Genomic DNA, 11,746 nt, shown 5'->3' with positions numbered 1-11,746 from the left:
AAGTTCCCTTCTGTTCCTAGTTTACTGAGAGTTTTTATCATGAATGGGTGCTGGATTTTGTCTAATGCTTTTTCTGCATCTATTGACAGGATAATGTGATTTTTCTTTTTTATTCTGTTGTTATGATGGATTACATTAAATGATTTTTAAACATTGAAGCAGGCTTACATACCTAGAATAAATCCCACTTGGTCATGGTGTATAATTCTTTTTGTACTATTTTGGATTTGATTTGCTAACATTTTCTTGAGAATTTTTGCATCTATGTTTATGACAGATATTGGTTTGTAGTTTTCCTGTAAATTTTGCCTGGCTTTGGTATTAGGGTGATCTGGCTTCATAGAATGAGTTAGGAAGTATTCCTTTTGCTTCTATCCTATGAAAGAGATTGTAGAGAATGGGTATAATTTCTTCCTTGAATGTTTGGTAGAATTCAACAGTGACCCCAGCTGGGCCTGGTGCTTTCTGTTTTGAAATGTTATTAGTTATTGATTCAAATTCTTTAATAGATATGGGCCAGTTCAGGTCATCTAAATTCTTCTTGGGTGAGTTTTGAAAGATGGTGTCTTTCAAAGAATTGGTCCATTTCACCTAGGTTATCAAATTTGTGGGCATAAAGTTGTTCATAGTATTCTTTTATTACCCTTTTATGACCCATGGGATCTGTAGAGCTATGTCCTCTTTCATTTATGATATTAGTAATTTATGTCTTCTCTCTTTTCTTCTTAATTAGCTTGGCTAGAGGCTTATCAATTTCATTGATCTTTTCAAAGAACTAGCTTTTGGTGTCATTGTTTTTTTCTTATTTAGTTTTAAAATTGATACAAAAGTCAAAGGGTTGTAAAGGTGACACAGTGAAAATATCCCAGCCATTTAGCCATTCTCAGAAGCAATCACAGGCCCCAGTTTCCCTAAGATACCATTCCAAAGAAATGCAAAGACAAGTATATGGTGCTACACTGGCATTTGAGAAAAGTCTAGTTCATTTCTTAAATATGTTTTTAATGTGATTTACACATGTATATACACATATATGTACACCAATATGTAATCTTTTAAAGTTTTTAAAATAAAGTATAACCAGAAAGTAGAATAAGTTAAGAAAAAGAGATAATTTCTTTCTTTTTCTCTTTCTTAGAAAGAGAATTTCTTTCTCTTTCCTGGAAGAGACTTCTAGGAAGATGGCAAAGTAAAAAGCACCAGGAAACTGTCTCCCCACCTACAGAACAATTGCACTGGCAGAATCTGTCTAATGTTACTATTTCAGAATCCAGAGTCTATTGAAGGCTTGCAACTTCCAGGGGAAGGCTTGAATGGCAAATGCATTTAATTTCAGTCCATTTCTGCTCATAGCACAGAAGTAGCTACTCATCTCCCTCCCCTAGCCATGTGTGATCTTGAACTTTAAATCAAAAAAAGATTACAAGAGACAAAGAAGGATACTATACATCAATAAAAGGTTCAATACAGCAAAAGATATAATAATCATAAATATTTATGCACCTAATGACAGACCATCAAAATATATGAAGAAAAAACTGATAGAATTGAAGAAAAAAACAGTTCTACAATAAGAGTTGGAGACTTCAAAACCTCACTCACAATAATGGATAGAACAACCAGACAGAAGATGAGTCAGGAAACAGAGGACTGAAACTACACAATAAACCAACTTAACCTAACAGACATATACAAAACACTGTACCCGACGACCAGAGCATTCTGCTCAAGTGTGCATGAGACATTTTCCAGGACAGACCATCTGTGAGCTTACAAATTAAGTCTCAATAGATTTTAAAAGGTAAATATCACACAAAGTATCTTCTCTGGCCATAATAGGATGAAGGAAGAAATCCAAAACAAAAGTTAAACAGGAAAATTCACAAAATCGTGGAAACTAAACACTACACTTGTAAACAAAAAGTGGCTCAAAGAAGAAGTCACAAGGGAAATTAGAAAATACTTAGAGATGAATGAAAACAAAAACATAACCTACCAAATCCTATGGGCTGCAGCAAAGCAGTGCTCACAGGGAAATTTATAGTTGTAAATACCCACCCTAAGAAAAGAAGATCTCAAATCAGTAACCTAAAAGTCCACCTTAAGGATTTAGGGGAAAAAAGCAAACTAAACCCAAAGCTAACAGAAGGAAGGAAATAATCAAGATTAGAGGAGCAATAAATGAAATAGAGAATAGAAAAACAATAGAGAAAATCAGTGAAACCAAAAGTTGGTTCTTCAAAAAGATCAACAAAATTGACAAACCTTTAGCTAGAAGGACTAAGAAAAAAAGAGAGAGTCAAATTACTTAAATCAGAAATGAAAGCAGGGACCTTACTACTGATTTTACAGAAATAAAAAGGATTGTAACCATGCACTATTAACAATTATACACAACAAATTGGATAACCTAAATGAAATGGACAAATTCCTAGAAACACAAAACCTACCAAGACTAAATCATGAAGAAATAGAAAATCTGAATATACTCAAAAAAATGGAATGAAAAATATCCCAATTAAAAAAACCCCTTGGGGGCCATCTCAGTGGTGTGGTGGTTAAGTTTGCATGCTCTGCTTCAGTGGTCTGGGGTTCCTGGGTTCAGATCCCAGGTGCAGACCTGCACATCACTCATCAAGCCATGCTGTGGCAGCATCCCACATACAAAATAAAGGAAGATTGGCACAGGTGTTAGCTCAGGGTCAATCTTCCTCACCCAAAAAAAAAAAAAGCACTGGACCTGATGCCTTCACTAGTAAATTCTACAAGACATTTAAAGAACTAATACCAACACTTCTCACACTTTCCCCAAAAATGGACAAGGAGGGAACACTTCCTAACTGATTCTATGAGTTCAGCACTTTTAGCATTTTTAGATTCTGTTTGCTAATCTATTTTTGAGGCTTTTGCATCTATGTTCATGAGAGATATTGGTCTGTAGTTTTCTTTTCTTTTAAAGTCTTTGTCTGTTCACCAAAGTCTTTGATGACAAAGATGCTACAAGGAAACCACCACCAATATTCTTTATGAACACTTATTCAAAAATTCTCAGCAAAATATTAGCAAACTGAATTCAGCAGTATATTAAAAGGATTGTACACCATGACCAAGTGGGAGTTATTCCTGGAATGCAAGGATGGTTCAACCTACAAGTATCAATCAACGTAATGCACCACATTAACAGAATGAAGGGGAAAAAACACATGATCATCACAACTGATGCAGAAAAGGCATTTGATAAAACTCAACACCATTTCATGATAAAAACACTCAACTAATTAGGAACAGAGGGAAACTACCTCAATATAACAAAAGCTATATTAGAAAAAAAACCCACAGTGAACATCATACTTAATAGTGAAAGACTGAAAGCTTTTCCTCTAAGATCAGGAACATGACAAGGAGGCCCCCCCTTATCACCTGTGTTCAACACAGTACCAGAAGTTCTAACCAGAGCAATTAGGTAAGAAGAAGAAATAAAAGGCAACTAAATTTGAAAGGAAGAAGTAAAATTATCTCTGCTCACAGATGACATGATCTTGTATTTAGAAAACACTAAAGATTCCACAAAAATACTGATAGAACTCATAAATGAATTCAACAAATTGGCAGAATACAAAGTCAATACAATAAAATCAGTTGCATTTCTATACACAAACAATAAAAGATAGAAAAAGAAAACTATGAAAAATTCCATTCACAATATCATCAAAGAGAAAAAAATACTTAGGAATTAGTTTAACCAAGTTGGTGAAAGACGTACAATGAAAACTATGAAACATTGCTGAAAGAAATTAAAGAAGATATAAATAAATGAAAATGCATCCCATATTCATGTATTAGAAGACAATATTGTTAAGATGTCAGTGTTACTTAAAGCAATCTACAGATCCAATGTAATTCCTATTGAAATTCCAAAGACTCTTTTGCATAAAAAGAAAAACCCATCCTAAAATTCATAAGGAATCTCAAGGGACCCCAGATAGCCAAAACAATCCTAAAAAAGAAAGTTAAACCTGAAGGACTCACATTTCCAGATTTTAAAACTTACTAGAAAGCTACAGGAATCCAAACAATGTGGTACTGATATAAAGACAGACATATAGATCCAAGGAATAGACTAGAGAGCCTAGTAATAAACTCTAGCATATATGTTCAAATGAATTTCACAAGAGTGCCAAGATCCTTCAATGGGGAAAGGACAGGTTTTCCAACAAACAATGCTAGAAAACTGGGTAGCCATATGTAAAAGAATGAAGTTGGAGCCTTACCCAACACCATATATTGAAATTAACTCAAAATGGATCAAAGACCTAAATATAAGACCTAAAACAATAAAACTCTTTGAAGAAAACATAGAGCAAAATCTTCATGACATTGGATTTGGCAATGATTTCTTGGATATGACACCAAAGGCAGAGTAAACAAAAGAAAAACTAGAAAAATTGCACTTCATGAAAATTTAAAAACTTTGTGCATGAAAAGACACTATCAACAAAGCAGAAAGCAACGGAGAATGGGAGAAAATATTTGTAAACCATTTATCTGATAAGGAATTAATGTCTGGAACATAGAGAACTCCTAAAACTCAACAATAAAAAACCAAACGACCCATTTCAGAAATGGGCAAAGGACTTGAACAGACACATCTCCAATGAAGATATAGAAATTGCCAACAGGCACTTGAAAATATGCTCAACATCACTAATCATTAGGGAAATGCAAATCAAAACTATGAAATACCACTTCACACCCATTAGAATGGCTACTATTTAAAAAAAAAACAGACAACAACAAATTTGGTGAAGATGTGGAGAAATTGGAACTCTTGTGCAGTATTGGTGGGAATGTAAAATGGTACAGCTGCTGTGGAAAACAGTATGGAGTTTCCTCAAAAAATTAAAAATAGAACTTTCATATGACCCAGCAATTCCTCTTCTGGATAATTCCCCCAAAAGAATTGAAAGCAGGGTCTCAAAGAGCTATGTGTATGCCCGTGTTCATACCAGCATTACGCACAATAGCTAAAACGTGTGAGCAACCCAAGTGTCCATCCACAGATGTTTGCTCTTTATAAGCCACCCTGTCCATGATATTTTGTTATAGCAGCCCAAAGGGACCAAGACAATAACTCAGCTGTGCTGTCAGTCAGCGTGGGAAGTCCAGAGGTTTAGCTTTCCCAGAAGAGCCTGGGAACTTGGGACGTGGTGGATGGTAGGCAGCAGGTGGTGCTGAGGTGAGGGCTGCAGGGAAGTCTACCCTCACAGCCAGCCGTCACGTGTCACATGGCATCAGTCATATTAGACAGGGAGCAATGTCACAAGAAGAGATCCTGGGCTCTAGTAGCTCAAATTTCAACTTTGAAGGCCAGGTGGATATCCAGAGACCAGGAAGCAAGGAGCATCCTTTAGAGACCAGAGACAGGGAGCAAAGACCAGAGCATGGGTCCAAAGACCTTCGCCCTTGTCCACCTCGATCCAGTGGCAGAAAACACACTCTCTCCAACTCTGAACACTCTTCAGGGGAGGAGCATGAGGGGAGAGGCTAGCTCAAAGACCCAGTGTCTTTGTCAAAGAGAGATTGCACAGGACCTAAAGGAACTGTTTCAATACTCGATCTAGGCCAAGCTTTCCTTCCAACTAGGTGTGTTCGGTGAGTAGGTCTCAGGAAGCAGGCCAGGTTAGGTTTAGACAAAACAAATAATTTATATTTTCTCTGCTTAAAAAAAAAAGAAATGGCACTCCTCTCCTTTCTAGCTCATTTTAAAGAGGATCATAAAGTTAAGAAAGATTAAGCTATAATTCTTATAACCTTTTAGTAATTCCAACAACTGAGTATCTGCTAATTGGTGAGTGAAGACAGAAGTGATTGTGGACCATATATTTTTGATTTGTTTGCCTCCAGTATAAATCTTGTGATTTGTGTTTAATTTCTTCCTGTTGTTGATCTTTAGGCCAAAGAGTGTATGCTCTTCTTATAAATAAATCATTTTCAAACATTTTTATTTGGATCTTATGAGTTTGCAGGAAGTTGTTCAGAGGCACAAAGAAAGGTCTTAAGCACTGCCCAAGAAGCCTACAAATGACCTCCTTACCAGGTGCCTTCCTGGGAAGTGGTGGCCACACCTCCCCCCAACTCCCTGTGTGTGGGGGGCCTCCTCACCCTGGGCCTGAGGGGCGTTCCTCACCCGGGTGCGTGGGGGGCTCCTCACCCTGGGTCTATGTGGGGGGGCTCCTCACCCTGGGTCTCAGGGGGGCTCGTTGCCCTGGGTGTGTCTGGGGGCTCCTCACCCTGGGTCTGGGTGGCTGCTCCTCACTCGGGGTCTGTCAGGGGAGGCTCCTCACCTTGGTCTGTGTGGGGCTCCCCACCCCGGGTCTGGGTGGGGGCTTGTCACCCTGGGTGTGTCTGGGGGCTCCTCACCCTGGGTCTGTAGGCAGAGAGCTGCATCTGTGCTGCTGTTGCTTCTCATCCTTGGCTTCCCTGATCCTTGGCCTGAACAGGGAAAATGGACAATTAAGAAGAGCTCAGAAGAAAGGATGAGGGAAGGAACAGGAAGATGGGAGGCTTGAGGTACATGTGTGAGCAGCATTCTTGTTTGAACTTTCAGAAACACTGCATTCACGGACGGAGGTGAATGTGTAAGGTAAGTGTCACTGCTTTCTGTGCTCGCTGAGTCCTTTGGAAGAGCAACTTAAGTGAAATGTGCCATCCAGGCTTCCAGGCAGCGTTCAGGTCCCTTATCTGCTGGAAGCTCTTTTCCCCAAGTCTGTCTTGGCACCGTTTAACCTCGTCTCTAAACGTCGACACCAAAGCCCGTCAGTCCAACACCCAGCGCAGCCCCTGCCAGTGTCAACCTACTTTGTGTTTAGCATCCAGTTCAGGTTCCACATGGAACTTGTCTTTGCAAATCAGTCCTTTCCCACTGACGATGCAGGAATTGTGACGGGTTCTTTCATTTGCAGTAATGGTGGACTGTCTTGATGCATGTGTGCGCTTGTGTGGTCCCCAGAAAGCTGCTAGCTCCTTCAGGTCAGGAGCCGTGTCCCTCAGGCCTCAGAACTTGAGATACACAGAAATGGAACTGGGAGGGAACTTAAGACCCATCTCTCTGATGTAATCAACACTTTATTATCCTCTCTCCCCCACCAGAATTCTGTTTGAGGGTGTGCTATGAGAGATGAGATTTTTTTAAAGTAAATAAGCTTAAGCACAATCAGAATTCAAAGCAGCATCTTTTCTGGTCTTGTAACATTAAGTGGGGAAGAGGCCTAAGGAAAGCGCCTGTGCAGCGGCAACAACCACTTATCAGAACGACCATCTCCAGGGCTCTACTCATCTAAGATTCCAGGAAATCTCAGGCAGGTGGAAAAAACCCAACTGAGCAGGAGAAATACTGTGGGCTAAAAATATCACGTGCTCAAACATGACCCAAACTCCAAAAGCCATAGGTAGTGGATAAATTCAACTACATAAAGATAAAAAATTTTAGCCTGGCAAAAAAGCAAATTAAAAAAAATGACACATGGGGGGAAAAAAAACATTTTCAGCTCATCACAGACAAAGGGCTGATCTCCCTAATTAACAGAGCTCACAGCAGTGAAGAAGAAAAAGTCTTTAAAAGGACAATGTTTTAATCGTGACTCCCATACAGACATAAAATAAACATGTATCAAAGATTTTACTTAGCTCATTAATGAGGAAACAGGTCAGATGTTATAACTGATTCAAAGGAGGGTTCCAAGAACACCACATACAGAAAACAAGGAATTCTGAAATGAATTTACAAATAGATGTGAAACAGCTCTATTCACAAGGCTATAATCAATTGTGTTCATGGGACACAATTTGCATTACTATGGACAAGATTAATTAGCATTATTATCAGTTTTCTACAATTTACAAGTTATAAAGTAGCTCAAAGAGAATAAAAGGCAGAGAGAACCTGGATAGGTGAGCTAGGCAGGACATCCAATAATCTTTTTTTTGCCCATTTAAAAATCTTTCACAATATTTCCTAAGTTCAACCCCCAGTAGTTCAAGGGACATGAACAAACAGTTCACAGAAAGGGAAATACAAATGGCTTTTTAAAATATTTTTTTAAATACTCAACCTTACTTATAACAAGAGAAATGCAAATTAAAACCGATGCTTTCTGTTGGGGAAGTGTTGCTGGTGAAAGTGAAGCCACTGTGGGGTCTATGGCAACGTCTGCAAACTTACAGGTTCGTTTACTGGTGACTCATCAATCTACTTTGAGAAATCTCCCTTCAGATATACTTGCCCACATGTGAAATGAACTATTTTTGTCATAACAAAAGTTGATTGATGGGGCCGGCCTGGTGGTGCAGTGGTTAAGTTCACTTGTTCGGCTTCAGCGGCCCAGGGTTCGCTGGTTTGGACCCCGGTGGCAGACCTGCTCACCGCTCATCAAGCCGTGCTGAAGTGGCGTCCCACACAGAAGAACTAGAAGGACCTACAACTAGGATATACAACTATGTACTGGGGCTTTGGGGAGAAAATAGAAAAAAAAAAGAGGAAGATTGGCAACAGATGTTAGCTCAGGGCCAATCTTCCTCCAAAAAAAAAAAAGAAAGTTGATTGTTTACAATAGCAAAAGACTGGAAAAAGGCCGAGTGTCCCTCAATGGGAACGGAACTATGGTGCATCCAGAAGATGGAAGACTGCTGCTTTAAAAAAGGCAGATCTCTAAGATAAACTTCAAAGAAAACAAGATGCAGAATAGAGTATATAGGATACTGTGTTTTGGGTTACAATGAAGGGATGGTAGGAATTTATATTCATAATTGGCTTGTATTCACATAAAGAAACACAGAAAAGATACAGCAGAAACTAGTATAAATGGTCATCTGTCATGGGCTATGGGGGGCAGGCACAAGACTGGGAACGTGAGACTTCACAGTGAATACCTCTTCGAGTTTCTGTATTTGGACCATGTGATTAGATTACATATTCAAAACGTTACATTTGTTCAAAAATGATGATTTGGGTTTTCCTAATAGCCTGGGTGGTAAATGGTGAGATGCTGACGGCAGGTAACAGTGATATTTTTCTCTTCTTTCCCCCCCGTCGCATCATTCCTAACCAGAGAGGTCTTCACGCCTCCATACATAAGGTGCCAGTCCATTGCTTGCTTTCTAGCTTCATTTCCATAACTAGATTGTTGTCCTTGGCAGTTTTGTGCCTCCTGAAACCCCATCCCCATCTCAAGTTAAGTGCTATAAACATTGTAGGAACTCCTTAAATTCCATTAGACTGACTTATTGCCCTTATTCTCTGAACATCAAGGAGCCATTGAAGCCCATGGTTGAGTTGAACTGAGGATTTATATAATAGAGATATCTGGAAGAAAGACAGGATGGAAAAACAGAGAGGTGGCAACAGGGGAGAAGGATGTTTCTGTAGAAAATTATCCCCCATAGGTCATCCTTTTACATGATTAAACAAAATATTTAATATATTAATACCTGAATGTTTAACTTGAACTTGAAACAGACCAAATGGATGGTTTAATTATTCACATCACAAAGAATCATGGGGTAGCTTTAAATAGCTTCTTCTCAAGTGTTTCTCCACATATCCTTAATCATCTGATAGAGGTAGAGAGTAAAAGCAAATGTGTTTGCCTCTGCTGATAGATTGTCAGTCAGGCACCAAGACAGAGCAATTCTGAACTTTGCTGTTTAAAAACAATCCTGACATTTTGGGGATTTCGTTATTGTTTCCAGGAGATTACAGCACTGGATTATTCTGTCAGTCCAGGACACCCAGCACCCTCACTCCTAAATTAAGAGAGGAGTATTGTGTGCTGGTCTAGTCTCCTTTACTTGCCAAGACCCACCTACCCAACAGGGTGACCACACGTACACCCTTCTGTATAAGCAGAATGATGCCCCCAAAAATCCAAAACATGTCTTTGGTTATATCCAGGTTTACTGGAAGAAACAAAAACCCTTCCTCTCTGCGCAGTCCCGGCAGCCCAGGGCGCTCTTGTGTCTGGAGGTAGGTTAGTTACAAGGAGCACTAGCTGCTTGATGGCAGGGAAACAGGCTAAATGAGCCAGAAGAGATCACTATCTCCTCTGTGTGGTAGAACCAAGACTACACCTGAGCCTCTGACTGAGGAGTGGAGCCACGAGGCCAGCTCAGCGTCACAGTCTCCGCTGGACCCGAAACCCGGAGGCATGGTGGGGCTCCGTCACCACTTGATCCCAGCAACTCCCCATGGCTGGTGCTCACATATCTGTTGGTTGAATAAGTGAATGAGACAGAGGTCATAAGATTGAAATTTTTTTTTTTTTTTGGTGAGGAAGATTAGCCCTGAGCTAATGTCCGATGCCAATCCTCCTCTCTTTGCTGAGGAAGACTGTCCCTGGGCTAACATCTGTGCCCATCTTCCTCTACTTTATATATGGGACACCACCACAGGATGGCTTGATGAGTGGTGTGTACATCTGCACCCGGGATCAGAACCTGTGAACCCTGGGCTGCCGAAGGGGAGAGCGTGAACCTAACCACTATACTACCAGGCCCCCACGATTGAATTTTTTAAAGCCCAAACTATCAGACTCAGAAACTAATTCCTTTTGAAAGAAAAATAAGAATCTAAAGTTAGTTCCCAAAAGTTTGCCTTACTATTTGTGTATTAGAACAGGAGTCAGCAAACGACGGCCCCAGGGCCAAATCTGGCTGCTATTTTCTGTAGGGCCCACAAGTTTAAAATAGTGTTCATACTTCTAAACAATTGCAAAACATCAATAGGATAATATTTCATGATGGGAAATTATATGAACTTCAAACTTCTGTGTCCATAAAGCAAGCTCTCTTGGAGGAGAGCCCCGCCCCCTGGTCTGAGCACTGCGTGGGTCACAACATCAGAACCGAGTGGTTGAGACAGAAGCTACGTGGTCCCCAAAGCCTAACAGAAATGTTGCAGCCCCCGCCTTAGAAGGTTGGCAACGATCTGGTTAAACCCTCGCTGGGGCTGTCATGATGCAGCATCATCAGAGTGCCCTGTCATCTTTCCAAGTGTGACCGCCCACTAATGACTAATGGTTTAATTTTAACCAAGAGAACCCCTAAAACCAATCAATATCAGCCAACCTGTCTTCACAGCCCTCGTTTCCATCTGCAGGAACCACGTGCCTGGAGGCATGTCCACTTGTTTTCCATCTATGGACTCCCGAAGTGATTGTCCAGATTACACTGACCTGATACAGCCCTTGAAAACCTGCGATACACCCTCAGCAGCTGGAAGCCACTCTCGCGGAGGAGAACGTTGTCGTTGAGGATTCCCGGCTTGTTCTGCGCTAGTCAGAGACTACAAAAGCCAGGTTCTGTGGGTTCTCAGTCCTGGCATCTTTCACGCCACCTGCCCCACAGGGGAAACCTGAGTCCTCAGTGGAAAGCTTGTCTGATAATGGTCAGGGCAGGTTCAGTCTGCCATGTGCAGTGGGTCTGAGGAGCAGAACATGGAGGAAAGGCCTTCCTTTACACTGGCTCGAGGAGGCAGAGCCACGCTCAGTGACTCACCAGGGGTCACTCAACAAGATGAGGGGTGCATCCAGCCCTCTGCAAAAGTGTCCCGAGGGAAGGTGGGCCGCAGGCAGCTCTGGCTCCACGTTGCTCTGCACCACACGGCCCCACCTCAAGCTCCAGCTTCACAGCCACCCCTGGGCTGCAGGGCGTGGCCCAGGGTGGTCACCTGGGGGTCTGCTGAAGAACAGGT

The sequence above is a fragment of the Ceratotherium simum genome, chromosome 32 (genome assembly GCF_057802395.1).
Source record: "Ceratotherium simum simum isolate JZ-2026a chromosome 32, ASM5780239v1, whole genome shotgun sequence".
Classification (NCBI taxonomy): Eukaryota; Metazoa; Chordata; class Mammalia; order Perissodactyla; family Rhinocerotidae; genus Ceratotherium; species Ceratotherium simum.
This window is presented reverse-complemented; position numbering follows the sequence as displayed.